The following is a 15,616-nucleotide window of genomic DNA, read 5'->3' as shown; positions in this document are numbered from 1 at the left end:
ACTTTTTTTTTTGGTTTCTTTGTTTGTGTATGCGTCTTAATGAAAACTTAGTACAGATTAAATGCAAATGGTTTGGCAGATTTGCCTTATATGCAAATCCTGAAGCAAGGTCAAAATTGCAGTAATAAAGCTCTGCCTGAGTTCCATTTTTACAAGATTTAGATATTAAAAATAGCTATTGGTGCTGAAATGTCATGAATACAGAGGAGAAAAATGAAAGCTGTGAAGGAATCCAAGAGACTGGAAAGCAGGTGGAACAAAATAAATGTTCGTTAAAATGTTGCATCACACAGGATACTTGCTTCTATTGATGGAGCATAATAAAATTATGGTAGCGACAGGTCTGTGAAATTAATATTTTTTCCAGCCTCAAGATCCCATTTTCCATATGAAAAAAGCATGACTGAATGAGTATTAATGCAGCGGTGTTTTAACAAGGCAAGGTCATTTAGCATGTTTTATTTTACAGTCTCTGAAGTTCCCTCTTTCTTGTTGTGTGTGTTTTAGGGAAAATAGTCTCCTTTTTAGCAGAAGGAGTTCTCTGAAAAGTTGGAGGCTGTTATCCCCTTACCATTTTTGTCCTGGCGAGCCGTTATGCTGGATGAAAAGACTGCCACTTTCCTTCTTTTAGGGCTGTGTTGCTCGGTGACTCCTTTTCTGTTTGCTTTGCTAGTGATCTTAAAGCAGTCACCATCTGCCCTGCAAAGCAGAAGAAAGCCGCTCGGCTTAATGCATTTTTGCTGTATAACCTCCTGTGATTACACCACTGGTTCCGATGCCTCCTACCACGGCGGGTGTCAGTGCCTTAAACACAAAGCACTTTTCTGTGATTAGCAGCAGTAGCGAGCACTGCTTTTTGCGAGGAGGTGCATGTGAGCCCCGTCTTTGCTGAAGCCGGCGGCACAAGTGGAGTTCAGCAAACTTTCCGCCGCCCAAACTGACTGCCCTGGGGCTGCCCCCCGCCACCCCTCCTTTCCGCCCTATTTACCCAAGCGCCCCGGGCCGTTCAAGTTCGCGTGGCGATTGTTCCGCGTCCCCCGCCCCCCCAAATGTCATTCAGATGATAAAATCGGGCTCATTCTCCTCCGAAGGCTTTGCAGCGAGTAACAAAAGCCGCGGGGGCTGGAACAGCCACAAAGGCCGAAACCCGGCGAGGGGACATTGTGCGGGGACAGCTGCGGCTCTCACAAAGCGCCGGGCCCCCGGTGGCACCGGGCAGGCCCCAAAACCCCCCCAGCCTCAGCCCGGGGTGGGCACGGAGCCGTTTGGGGTTGGGATTCGCTAGGAACTGGGTCAGCGGGGCGGGCAGAAAAGGGCTGCGGGGACCAGGGGAGGCAGCGCGGCCTCAGCCCCGTGAGGGGCGGCCCCGTCCCTCAGCCCCCCCCCCCGAGGGAGGGCCGGGGGGGGGGCGTTGGAGGCGGGAAGCCCCTCACCCCCCCGGTACTTACCTTGATTGACAGCTCCAACCCCTCCCTCCCGCCTTCCCATTGGGCGACGCACACGCCATTCACGGGGGGGCGAAGGAGGGAGGTGAGGGGGCGGAACCAGCGGCCGAGGGGGCGGGGCTTTGAGGGGGGGCGCGAGGCAGCGGCGGCTCGGCCCGCGCAGGGGCTTGCGCGGCGGTGGTTGCGGCGGCGCCAGGTGGGTGCGGGGCCGCCCCCTCCCCCCCCGTCCTCCCCCCCGTTACCGCCTCGGGACCGGGGGGGCTCCGGTCCCGTCCCCCGGGAGGGGTCTTCGGTGCGAGCCCCCCGAAACCGAGCGGGTGGGGGGCTCCTCTGGCCCCGGGGGTCCTCAAGAGTCCTGGGGGGTAACCCTCGGGAGCCCTCGGCGGGTCAGAAGTTTTACAAAGCGCTTTATTTTTATTTTTTTTCCCTTCTCTACTCGCGCAGATGAATTCCCGTGAGGTGTTTGCCCCAAGTGCCGGCGAGGAGAAGCTCGGAGGAGCGGCTGCAGGAGCGTGAGGACCGCGGTTTGTCGCTGCTGAGTGCCTGAAGCTGGCTGAGAAAAGGTTGGGATTTTTTTTATTATTTTTCCTCCTCATTTCCATCACAGTTTTATAATTGCAGTGGGTATCTAACAGGATTGGGACTATTCGTCATTCTCTTCAACAATCGGTGAAGTGGGGCCGGTGCCCGAGTGATGTGTATTGAGAGCAGCGGTGAGTGCCCTGACAGAAAATACTTCACAAATGGTTTAGTTTTACGCCCTGGTCGTGCAGGGACAGAGGAAAGCTGTCTTGCTGCGGTTCTTTGTGCTGCTTTTGTAAGCCAGAGGGAACAAGAGGGGAAGTCTTCCTATTAGAAAAAGATGGGAGCAAATTGTGAAAGCAGCCAGGAACTTCCAGAGACTTTAAATTGAGGGGGAGGACGTTGTTTTGCTTCCCGTGTTGCGCCTGGCTGGCCTTTCTTATTTTATTTTTAAAGTTCTACGTGGGGAATCAAAAAGTGTTATGTTTATATGAGGCAGGCTGTTGTTTTGACTCTGCCTGATACAGTATTTTCCATAGTAGCGAATAGTGTGTGCTTGAAGAAGGGCATGAAGTAATGGAATAGCATTGCAGTTCTTATTCTCCAGCATGCTCTCCCATGCTATAGCCTGTAGTTAAGTTGTGGAGATGTCCGGCTTCTGATACATGGAGATCAACATAACATAGAATAACTACATGGACTAATACCCGGGCTGTTAACCTGTAAATATAAAGTTACAGTGCTTGCAAACTTCAAGATTCAAAGCATCCAACCCTATATTTGAGCTGTGGAACTGAGCTTTTTTAGGTGTTATGTTCAGTTACAGCTTACTTCTCTATTTAAGTTCCCATTAGAATGAAGTACTTGTGTATATGTGGAAGGACCCATCTACACTACAACGAAGGCAGTAAGTCATCCTTGCTCTGTGAACGTAGCTTTCATCAGGTCCTGAAGGAAGGACGTTCAGTCTGCAGCTTTTCAGTTCGACCCCAGGACCAGACCGTGTTCTCCTTATGCAATGCGCAAGCTAGATTTATTTCCAGCTGAATTCCGGGGACAAGTTGTGCAAAGCAAGCTCTTCTTACTGCTTGCTGAAGGGCTTTTTTGGTGTTTTTATGGCCAGTGGAAATATGAATGTAGTTATTAAGCAGTGAATGGAGAGGTTTTGTTGTACGTGAAGTAATAATTGAACCAGTCCTTTTTCTTCTTTTCCACAGCTATTTTCTGCAAATAAAGAACAAACAGAAAACACTTTTTAAACAGATACAGAAACAATAGTCTTGATTATACTCAATAGCTACTGAAATTACACTGCCTTTGCTAATTTTTTGGTTTGTCCATGGAATTAATAAAAAAAAGACTTTATATGTCTGAAATAGAATTGCTTGTGCTTTAAAAACATGCGTTCGTAGCAGGAGTACGTTACTGAGGCTGCGTGTTTGATTTATACGATCCAACATGTACTACTCTCAATAGCAGCATGAACCTGCGTTGTTTTTCAGTGTATGTACACCATACCTTGTTTTTGGAGCACTGATACAAACTTCTTGCAGACTGGTGGCTCTTTGGTGTGTGACTACTTTAGCTCAAGTATATACAGGTGGGGAGGTGCGCACCACATATTTATATGACATAAGTGTCTGTGGGCAGTATTACTCTGTGAAGGAAAGTGGAAGAAAGTCATCATGTGACAGATGATAGAAACTTTGAACTAATGGTACTTGTATACAGTGACTAGCAGGACAGGATTTCTAACAAACAAACCAGAGCAGATACTTCAGAGAAGAATTCCAGAAGAGCTAATGGCAGTTAAGTCACTGCATAAGTTACCTGGACAGTGGGTAGCTCTACTGCCTTTGAAAGTCTTCATTTCTTGATTAAACCTCCTGCATGGACCTTTCAGTCCTGGTGTAAGTCGAAGTGAATGGAATAATAATGAGCCTTGAGAGAACCTCTCATCTTGTAAAAAGATAAATATATGCAGTTAGATCTTTGTTCTTCTGAGCCCTCCCTTAGCACTACCTTCTAAATCTCTCATGACTACTTATAGTGAGGAATGAGCAAGAAATTTGTTTCAGTTAGGGCTGTTCTTGCAGACCTGTCTCTAGTTGCTGGTGGGAGTTTAGTTCAAGTGGTGTGGTCTTGGAACTGGACCCAAATCTGAAATAGATTGGATAACACCACACCGTTTATCTTTTTATTATTATTATTATTCAAATTTTACTAATATCTCACATAGTTGATGTGTGGTACCAGCTAAAAGTTTTGGACTTCATGGACTTCATTGCTAAGACTTGGTTTACGATAGTGACGGGGAGATGTTGTTTTCATCTGGCTCATGTCTTAGTTCTCTAGTTTTGAAGCCATCCAGTATATGGAGACGTTGATTAGGACCAGACTGCAGCTAGGTGCCTTCCAGCCTTATCTGCAGCTGCACTCTGCATTCAGAGGCTTCCTTCTGCAAGGGGTGCCAGGGGCACAGGTAACAACTGCTTGAAAGTAACAACTTAGTCTCTTAAAAGAGCAGAAATGGAAAGAGGGAGAGGGTATTAATTTCTCCTCCATATGGAAGTCTAATAAACAGAATTTGTTATGTAGGAAAATCAGTGGCTTAGGTAAGAATCAAATAAAGGCACCTTGAACCTTAGCTTTGTTGCAGAACTGCTACGTGACACATTTTCTCCTGAGAACCTAGCCTGTATTTAGAGATAATGATGAAAATAACGTGAGGTTACACCAGGTTTATTTGCTCAACTTTAACCTGTGAGTGCTTTCCTTCACACTTATTTTAGATCCAGCTGTTCAGAAGCCAGCCTGTTGTAAAAGCTATTGAAATATTGCATTGGAGTGGTTTTTTTAACTGGAGACGCAGTGTGTTTTTTTCATCCCTGTCTTAGAAACTCAAGTCACTGAAATATTTTTAGCTGCTGATAAATGTAATTTCTTTTTCCTCTGCCAAAAGGGGAACAAAACATTTGGGAAGAAATTAAGAAATTTGTGTGTAGAAACAGCTGAAGATTAAAATGGAAGTTTTTGTGGTTACTTAAGCAGTGAAATAGGAGCTTGTCTTGCTTGATTTCTTTACAGGTGACACTGCTGGAGAATTTTTGTTGAAGGGTTGTTAGTATAATAAGCATGTATTAGATGCGTTGTTCTTCTGAAGTGTTGTTCTTCTGAAAACAAATCTAGTTTTAGGGGTTTTAGTGTTAGCGGTTTACAGAGATTTGTAAGCACTCGGCAGATCAGTTTTCCGAATAAATTTTGTGCCATTAAACAAATGGTGTTTTCTGTGTCCAGAGTCAATTGTTGTATTTTTATTTTTTTTAAGCAGAATTTTGGTTACTCCTCTTCAAGATTGTGGAGCGCCTTCCTACCTGCTGATTACAGATGTCATCAATTTGTTCTCTTAGGGTTTTGATGGCCAAACATGGCCATAGGGGTCAAGATGGGGGGCAGTGGGTGTTTGTATTAAGTGTGGAATATCTTTATGCTAAATTTGTTTTACTCATGCCCCTTGAGAAGGCATGCTTTAACTCTGAGTTAATTATCTTTTCTAGTTTAAAGAATATATTTGAAAAGCAGAAAAGCTGAGTGTTACCCAGGTTGAACTTGATTAATGCTTGTGTTATTTTTTAACTGACGTCTGTGTTTAAAACAAAAAAGGAGTGAAATGTTTTCCCATCGCTTGTGTGCTAACAAATGTGTTGTATTTAAAGTATGTTGTTTTTCTTCTAATCATTCATAGTTTCAAATCTCCTTGCAAGAGTGTTTTTGTTGTTGTTGGAAGTACTGGAAAGAGCTGGCACAAGGACTGTTGAGTGCTGAGTTACAGAATTGGCTAGGAATTAGTGAACGCAGTAACATAACGAAAATAAGTGTCTTGGACATGGCCAGCATACAAATATTTTGGCCTTAGTTTTTGAATTAATCTTGCATTCTGTAGATAGTTAGATTTTAGAATAGTTTTTAGAGTATGATGCAGCCTTTAAAATGCTGGCAAATGACATAACATATGTATAGATATCAATGGTAATTTGAATCTTTTCTGAGTTCATGTTTTACACTCATCCTAATTGATACAAATAGGAGTAATCTGTGTTAAGGCTAACTTCCATTAATCTGTCAGAAACAGCATTTTAGGCTGACTCAAACTCATTTTTTTTCTTGTCCTGGAAAACAGACAAACTGATTTTCAAATGTGGTACACAGCCTGGCTTTTCTCCCTAGTTCCAAAAATGAATATGCTATTTCACTGTTTCTTTGGCATGACCTTTTAATGCACATCCCTGTTGTTGAGGTTATCCCAGTGTGGAAGCTATAGAATAATTAGTTGTGGTAAAACTCTATCAGATGTTTATTTACACAGCAGTACGCACAGATAAATTCAAGTTGATGAAAATATTTATCTCCATGAAGTTCAAACGAGACAAATTTTCTTGGAGGCATATGCAATACTTGTTTCTTCCCATGCTGTTGCAAAAGCATATTTAAAGTTTGACTGTTGTAACTAGTGTTAATATACTTCTGGGGTGCTTTTTGGGTGTCTGAATATGCATTTGGTTTAGAGTTCGATGTGTATTGTGGTGATTTTTCAAGTTCTCTGTAAGCTTTATGTTGCTTGCTGGTAGAATTTTAACATCAGGAAGGAAAGTTTATGGTGTAAGTAGTGAAAATGCTGTTTAACGCATGAGCTATGTTAAATTGATAGATAGAAAATACCTTCAAAATTGTAGCATTTCTAGCAGTTATAATTCTTTGAAGTTTTACATGAGCCTGTTATATTTTCTGGTAGGCAAAGAATGCTGAAAACTTTTTGCTGTCATCTAGCCTTTTATATCCTTTTTTCTTCAACTTTTTCCTTGGAAGTCGTTCCTCTGTTCTTTCTAAGACATTGTCCAGCTTTCAGGTTCTTGTCTATGAGCACACATAACTGTGTTCCGTATATCCTGATGCTGTTTGCTGAACAGTTACGTATTAAAACAGGGTGCTATTTGGACCAGGGCTGTGCTAGCAAGGTGCAGGGGCATCTGCATCATGAGGCTTGAGGTGTTCTGTTTGGGTGACTGTGCTTCGGAGGGTGCTGTGTGTATTCTTCCTGTTGGGTTTGCCCAAGCCAAAGCCTTAATCTTTTGGGGGCAAGTTTCTTAATACCTAGCACAGTACTGCCCCGCCGTTAATGTGTTAGAGGTGGCTCGTTGTGGGAATGCCTTTGTGTGCTTGTTGGGAAATGGAGTGATGCTGTTTTCTTGGAGTGCTGTAACTTCTTTCTTCTGCTCCTGCCTTTCGGTGTGCTGCTTTAGCATCCTGTCCTTTGGGTTGCTGGGTAATTAATTGGCTGTTAACATCCAGTAGTATTATGGATTAAACTGTCATGTTTTCGTCATGGTTTATGAAGCAAGTTTAATGGTCTTATTGTGCTGGAAGATTATGAAGGCAGAGGTCACTGATGGCATAAGTATGCCCCCAGTGGATATGTAACATGACAGGTAGGATGTAATAATGCTCTGGAGGTCGCAGAGGATAGTTTCTGAGGCTGTTTACGAGATAGCACGTGCAGTGTGTGATGATAGGAGAGCTTGAAAGTCACAAGTTTCTGAGCTGGGATGTGTTAGAAATTTCTCTTTGACATTGGCAATGTTAGTGGCGTGCTTGTCTTCAGCAGCAGCCCCGCGTTGTGGTTGACTGGCCTCAGAGGTGGAACTGGGTGTTGTGGTGTGATTGCACTTGACAGGAGTCCTGCTCTAGGCACTGGCTGTACAAGATGTACTTGGCCAACAGAAGAAAACAGTGTTTTCTTAAACCCTGTCATTCCTACTGTCTTTCATGTGCTGTATACAAAGAAAAGTTCATATTTATTTAAAGGCCTAGTATAGGTAGTCAAGTTATTTTCTGTATGTTATGGCAAACTGAAGAGCTTGTGTGTCCACATCGTTGGGCTGATGAGATCATCAAAGCACAACTGTGTGCTAATATAACTGTAGTATAAAAGTGCAAAAATATTTCCTTTTGTTGTTGGTATGTTCATAGAAACTGAAGCTGAACGAAGCACCACATCAGTGAAGACTGCAAAGCTTGTATAATCTCATGAAAATGTTTTATGCAAGTCTAGTTGCTAATGCAAAGAGGACGATGTTAATTAAGGCTGTGTGCAAAGGACATTGAGCAGAAGTTGGGCAATTTCTGGGCTCTGCCATATTTGTAGGTGGAGAACATTACATAAACTGTGACCATCAGGACCTTCTTCCATTGACCGGTTAGCCGGTTGTTTGTCATTTGCTGTAGAGGGGCTGTTAGTAGGGGATGGGCTTCCAAATGAAGGAGAGGGTGAAATTTATTCTGGTGCTGCTGATGGTAATGGCCTGCATGAGTCGAAGTACCCCCTCATGAGTGTCTAGTTTAATGCCTGCAGGCATAGGTGCTGTATGCAGCCCTTGCTCACTCCTCCTTGTCCAGTAGCTTTTTCTTGCAGCCCAGAACTGCTGTTCCTGTTGCAACGCCTTCCTTCGGAGGTCAGAAAAGGCTAAACCTTCTTTTCTCTCTTGTGCTTCTTACGTCCTGTAAGGCGAGGACGGTTTGGATTGCTGTTGTGCAGCTGAGCAGAGAGGCCTGGTTAAGCAAGTGAGCGGTATATAACCTTTGTATCCCTAACTCCTGTAATTTAAAAAAAGTAAACAAGAAGCTTGGTAAAGGTATAAACAGATTAGTTTCTGTAATATGTGACTTGAAAAATTGAATGATATCTTGACATGTACTTTACTCATAGCCCAAGACTTTAGCTGTTGTAAACCAGGGTTCTTGTGGAAATTCATAGTGGCAACTACTGCTAGTAACAAGTACGGGCTGGAGGATTTGTACATTTGATTGGTGATGGATGTAAAATACCAAAATGTTAACAATATTCCAGCAAATGTTGGAATTGGTCTCTCTCTTTTTTTTTTTTTTTTAATCCTGTAGTGGAAAAGGTCCCCATTTCATGGTGCCAAGCAAAACTGTTCATTTGCCACAAACTTGATGTTTTCCTACCAGAGCGGTAGGCAGTGGTGGAGACTAGTGTGGTACAAGACGAGGCTTGGAAACTTGTTTTCTTCTGAAACTTCAAACAGATTGAACAAACAATCTGTTTGGAAACAGATTGAGAAGTTCTTCTGCATCATTACATGTGAATGAAGAGTTGGAACTTCTGAATTCAAACAGGGGCTTTAGTGAAAATTTGACTTGTTAGTTTTTTTCTTCTAGCAGTTTGAACTTACTGTTGAGCTTCCTAGCAAATGCTGAAATTCTCTGGAACTCGTAGCAGCATGGGTTTATTGCAGAATGATTTCCTGGGAAAGTACTGCTTTTCATTTAAAGGTTGGCTGCTTCTCTAAATGCTTGAACAGATGCAAACGTGGAGGAGATAACACCACTTCAAATGAAGCCTACACTTGATTGTTTTAACTTCTGTGCTGAATTTGAAGGCACTCGTGTATTACTTTGCACACAGCCTGAATACTGAAATCCCTTCTAGTCAATGTGTGCCAACTTAAGGGCTGGAATGGGGCTGCAGTTAATCCTAACTTATATTTTAACAGGTTTTCTTGCTACAGATGTACCAAGTGCTTTAGCATCAGTTCCAGGTTATCCAACTTTGTCGTAGGAGTATGGTATTGGCCAGGCTGTGCTGGCCAAAGAGACCTGCAGGTGTATGTGGAAAGCCTCCTGCTTTCTGTCCACCATTCTTTTTACAGAAAGCAGCAGGGAGTAGCATTTCTCTCTCAGCAGCTTCATTTTGTTCTTGATGGTGGGAATCCTGTCTCTTTCAGCTCAGCCAGTTGTTTCTCTTTGAAGCTCTCCATTCTGCAGATCCTAAGGGTCTTGCACATCCCCATTGCAGCATTGCATCGTATTTATAGCGAGCTGGTGTGTGGTAAGTGTGAAATACCAAAATGCTGAAGCGAGGATGTACAAATGCCTTCAAGAGGAGAGTCTGAGAATGCACTGGGGTATAGCTGTCCAGCCCTGAGCAGAAATGTAGCTATTACAACCTTTGCCTCTGTCATCAAACGCTGCTCGTGCTCTTGTAGAAAATCTGTCTTGAAAGTTAAATCGCTCTGTGATTTGGGCTGGGCAACTCCACACAAGTGCGTAGATCAGATTAGGAGAATACTGGGTTGCATCTCAAGCTACTAATGCTGTGAAGACAGACCCTTGTGCCTCGCTGCTGAATTTCTCTGCTGGATTCACCCTGCTAACAACAGGAAAACCTTCCACGTTGGCAGACTAATAAGCAGTTGGGTATTTTTATCTTCAAGATTTTTATTAGGCTGAAATAGCTGCATCCAAAATACTACTGGAAGATCGTTGGAATTCTGACTTTTTTTTTTTTTCTAAAATATTTGCCATTCAGCTGTATGCTGCACTTCAAACTCCCGGAGAAGGTACACTTTTGCAGTAGCGTTGTTCTGATCGCTATCCTAATAACTCTGATGGTCTTTAAAAGCTCCTGGGGCTTCTGCTTGCTGAGGGGATTTACAACTCTGTTTGCAAAAGCTGCTGGGAAATATTAATTAAAATCCCATCGCTGGGGAAAACTTCAAAACTTCAGTTGTTTTAGAAGATGCTTCAAAAAGATTATGTTGCATTGCCTACTGAATTGGTCCACTTAGAATTTCTGTGAGTAATTTACTTCTAGAGCATGAATGAAGGATGAAGTAAAATACTGTGGCAGTTTGAAATGTTGTCCTAATACTGTGGCTTTCTGAAATGCCCAGAAGTCTCTCTCTGAAGTACCTGGTTCAAGTTGCACATTTGTATTACCTTTGCTGTCTCCATTAGAAACTGTTTCAGCAGCAGTGGAGAAAATGCTTCTGAAGGGCAGATAATGAGATGATGATGGTTTTTATTTTATTTTATTTTTCTTTCTGTGGTAGCAGCAGCTGAAAACCCCAAATACAATCATTTCCTTTCCCTGCCCTACATCGTAAGATAAAGCCGTTACCACTCTGGGTTGTGTGGTACTTCCTCATCTGGATTTTCTGTTCTGCTTCCTCATGCTGCAGATTCACTCCTATGCGTTTCTTCTGAATTCTTTTACTTCCCTCTCAGACTTTCTTTTCTATCCTACTATTCCCTGCAAGGAAGAGATGTGTTGTGGTAAACTTCTGCTTTATGCCATTTCTGGTAAAAACCCACAACCCACAGATGCTTTTTTTAAAGAGTGAAATGCTTGGAGATGTGTTTAAAAAACAAAGAAAGACACACACAAAAAAACACCAAACAAACAAGAAAGTCCTCCCTCCCCTGCTGCAGTCATCCCAAAAGAAACTTAAGATGGGGGAATGTAGATGTAAGACTTCAAATGCCTTGCCAAACGTAAGCCCTTCTTTCCTCTGCTGAGGAGCTGCCTACTATCACATTTCTTCCAACCACAGAATGTTGTTTTTGGCAGGGACATCAGAAGGAGTATTCTCTCTTTTAAACAGTTGTTGTTTGGAAAACAAGCATATGTCTGGCATCATCATGGCTTTCTAAAAGAGGAAAAAGCGACTCTATTTTCAAAACGCAGTAGAACCGTGTTCTCAGCAGAATCGAATGTTAAATGGTTTTTGGAAGCTTAAGCGTAATGGTGCATCGTTACAGCTGCCTGTCGGGGTTGGAGCAGGGAGCACGGTTAGACCTTAAGCTGCTGAGTGTTAATCACAGCCTGGCAGCAGTTCTCCTCAGCTGAGTTACTGGGCTCCAGAGAAGCACAGAGTCAGCCTTTTACAGAAAGTCAGCTTCTTCTAATTTGTCAAAGCTAAAAATTAATGTTGAAGTTCAGATACAAACACATAAGCTGTCAATTTACAATTGGAATTAAGAAGCTACCTTAGAAACGTATGGCTTTAAATCTGTAGTTTGAGCATCCCTACTCTCTGTCGTCTCGGTTAGAGCTATGGCTCTTAAAGCCTTTAAATATGAAGCATCAGAAAATACACTGAAGTAAGCTTTGTGTGCCCGAGGGGTGACAGTCTAAACAATGAACAGCTTTGATTTGTTGATCAAAGATATCTTTATTCTATTTTACAGGTGAATAAATACAGCGTGTAGCACTCCCAGATATCCAAAGAAGTTAGCTCACGTTCATTAAATGTCAGGGGTAGGATAAGGCTGGAGAAACAATGTTTAAGTACAGGGAAACACTGGGGAGATTTAACTGTGAGGGTAGGAGACAGGAGTGTTGAACTTGCAGGAAGAAAAGCAGTGAAATTAATTGAGACTTATTGAAAGTGATTATATTCCCTTTGTGATGTTCAACCTCCTGATATTTTAGAACGGAGATATATGTAGAAAACCTTGACACTAAAACTGGATGGAAATGCAGACCTTGAAGGACAAGCCTTCTTTTGTTGGAACCACATTTTTGAGTCTTCTAAATCCACTTTGAACAAAGCATTGATAAATGTTATTGTAGGAAAGATATGGCTGTAGAAATAATTAAGTTCTATTGTGGATTAATTAATTTGCATGATACTACTAGTGTTCTATAAAATACAACTTAGTATACTTGCTGAAGTGAGCAAAAAAGCAGTGAAGTGTTGATCTTCTTCCCTTGGTCAAAGCACGCAGAACTTACTGATCTAAATGTAATTTTACAGGGTGTTGAAAGGAGAATAAATTTAGCCAAAGTGGGAAGCTTGAGTGTTACTTTTTCTGTAGGCTTGAAACAACTTTTGGTGATTTTTGAATAGGAAAAAACGTGACTAATTGAACAGCTGCTCCATAAGGATGAAGTAGTTGCAGGTACCCTACCTCCCCCCACCCAAAGTGTGTTAGTTAAGGGTTTTGTGTAAGATTGGGAATAACAGCAGTTTGATCCAGGAGCAGTTAATGATACCATGAAGGGTTAGGAGAAAGTGAAGATCTCTCCCTTATTAATGCGCAGTCTTTGCCAAAGAGATTTTTTGTAGCCAAGAAGAGCCTTCGTATATCAATCAACTGCTCTAGTAATAGTTTTCACCCACTCTTTATCTATTTTTAATGTTTTTGTTCCTAATGGACAAATAAATCATGCTAGTGCTGTTTGTGCTTGGGGCTGATAGCATATCATCACTTCCAGCCCTTAAATCAGCGTCCTCATCTTGTGCAGGAGGAAGCAGCCAAGTTGCAAAGGGGCATGAAATCCAAAAACACGCCTTTTGTGTGGTCTTGCATACTTCTGTTTGAATTCTGCCTAATCCCTTTTATTTGGCTTCTTATTTCTTCAGGAATGCAGCTGGTACGAGATTACCAGTGGTGGATCGTGGGTGGTGGGCATTTTATTCTACTTGTGTTTTTTGTTTTATGCTTTGGTGGAGGACATCACAAGTTCTGTAGCAGCAAGATGATATCTAGAAAGTTGTCTTGGTCCAAGTTGTAAGGTGTTAAACCTCAGTCTTGTGGGGAGCCCAGCAGGGCGAGGCTTACTCTTTGGGTTCTGGTGGTTGTTGCTCTGGCTGTTGGGAAGGTTCCTCCCTCCGTGGCTGCCTACTTGGTTCTGGTTTCTTTATTTTGGGCTTGTTTTGAAGGTCTTAAACATGGGGCTGTTGGCTGTCCTAACAATACCTTGTCTACTTTAAAGTGGCAAGATGTCCTTTTAAAGTCGTAGTCCTGGTGTAGACCTCGTAGGTACTTAGATGTGAACCTGATAATACTTGCTCCTAAACAGAAGCCAGGAGGCTTCAGGAGGGCAGGGCAGCTCTGTGCTGTTGCTGTTCCTGAAAGTGAGCTGGGTGGGAGGTTTTGCTGCCTTTGGTTTTCTCCCATGCATGCCAGCAACATGATTAAATCTCTTTCTGGAAACCTTCTTTAGGTCAAAAGACACCAGGGATATAGTTGGCTGGCTAGTAAAGTACAGGTCTATGTAGAGGTCAATCTTACATTTCCATTGGTATGGATGTCCCAGACATGGAAAGATAACAAAGTTAACACTATTCAGTACCTGCAGTTCTGCGAGCTTGAATTGTGTCTTCCCTGTGTCACTTTTTTTTTTTTTAAGTGGGGCTCCTATGGAAAATCTGTAACAAAACATCTAGAATAAAAGAGCCAGTATGCATCTATACTGTTAAAAGAAAAAAAAAGTGTCCTGTGAGATCAGGGGATGCTTTGTTTCTGCAAAAGATAATTAAGGTTTCTGTACCTTCTGGGATGACCTGCTTTGGTCCATGGTATTTGATGCAGAGTTTGCCAGGAATTTTGTAACTTCTGATAACACGAGTGGTCAGCTCAGGTGATTTTGGTCACAGACTTTACCTATGAGGAGCTACGTGAGCATTTCATATCCAGATCACATACAGTGGAAGAGCAAAGATCTGATAAATCATCGAGTTCTCAATCTGCTGTGCCTTTACATGCTAGCTTCCACAGATCTAGCATACACATGCCTGTTTCTGAGTGAAAGTTCAATGCACTTTGATACCAGCACTTCCCAAACTTTCAGCTGACTCTCCCTTTTCTGTAGTAGTTTGTTCCTCTGCTGCTCTTGCGCCAGCCCCAGCAGCTGTGAAGCAGGAAGGGAAAGAGGAAGCCATGTGTGTCACAGCTGTGCTGCTCCATCCCTGTCCTCCGGGATGTGGAGCTGCAACCTCAGAGCACTGTGTGTTCCTATGGGAAGACGTGAATTTGAAGCTGTGCCAAATTCCCCGGAGTCCTTTCCCTTTTTCCCTTCCTGGAGCAGGACGGTCAGTGTAACCAAAAGACTCAATAGCTTCCGTTTTCAAGCACGAGCTGCATGCCTGCTTTGAACCCGTCTGCTGCTGCCTGGGCAAGCATGGCATCGGCTTGGGCATGTGGTTCCCTTCCTTTCCTGTGTATGCCTCCGCTCCTGCCTGCTGAGTGGTAGAGGGTAGCTTTTGCTCTTTGCCTGAACAAATCAACGTGGATTTCCGAAAGGTCACTGCCTTTCAGCAAGCAGTTGTCACTTAAGTTTTTTCCTAAAGTCAAGGTATTTTGCATCTTACACGTTGTCTTCAAGTTAAATGCAGATTTATATTCTACATTATCTGTCATTTTCCAGAGCTTCAGTAGAGGAAGGCAGTGGGATCATTGAAAACATCACTGCAATGGCATTTTTAACAATTTTTATTGAAGACTGAAGGGAGGACATAGGCAAGAGACTGAAAATTGTGGCATACCTGCAGTTATGAACTGCTAAGGGAGATCTAGAGTATACATATACATATGGTATGGAACATACGAAGGAACTTAAGTGTTCTTTTGGGATATTAGGTTTGGTTATCAGACACGGTGTTCTTCATTTTTTCAAACTGCCTTTGTGGAAATTGTGTTCATAAGATGATGCATCTGGAGCAGCTGGTTGCTCCTCCCAGGCAGAAATGCACTCCAAATAGAAAATATGTGACCATATCTACGAAAATAATACTGAAACAATCTGAACAATAAAATTTACTGGACAGGGAATTAACAGGGAACAGGCAAACTTAATCTCTTGGTTGGTTGGTGTTGAGGCTGATGGTAAAGCAGTAGAGAATCTAGATGGGTTAGATAATTAGCTTAATGAAGTTCATGAACCTCTTTTCCTTCCTTAAACGTTGTAAAGTGGAAGTGGTTTTAAAATTCCTTTTCATTAAAAGAGACTTTAATTAAAACCCAAAAAATCTCGTAACAGCAGACACGATGGTTTTAAGCTACTC

At 42.5% G+C, this 15,616-nt stretch overlaps 1 protein-coding gene across 2 annotated transcripts in view; it reads left to right on the top strand.

The window, feature by feature from the left end:
* The first annotated feature begins 1,580 nt into the window (after positions 1 to 1,580).
* The window catches only part of WASF3 (WASP family member 3), a 69,421-nt gene continuing 55,385 nt past the window's right edge, over positions 1,581 to 15,616 (top strand). For both annotated transcript variants that reach the window (XM_035325979.1, XM_035325971.1), the window contains exons 1-2: positions 1,581 to 1,641; positions 1,890 to 2,008. The gene's annotated coding sequence lies outside the window, so the exon portion shown is untranslated. The remainder of the gene's footprint in view (positions 1,642 to 1,889; positions 2,009 to 15,616) is intronic.

Source organism: Oxyura jamaicensis, chromosome 1, assembly GCF_011077185.1.
Source record: "Oxyura jamaicensis isolate SHBP4307 breed ruddy duck chromosome 1, BPBGC_Ojam_1.0, whole genome shotgun sequence".
Classification (NCBI taxonomy): Eukaryota; Metazoa; Chordata; class Aves; order Anseriformes; family Anatidae; genus Oxyura; species Oxyura jamaicensis.
This window is presented reverse-complemented; position numbering and strand designations above follow the sequence as displayed.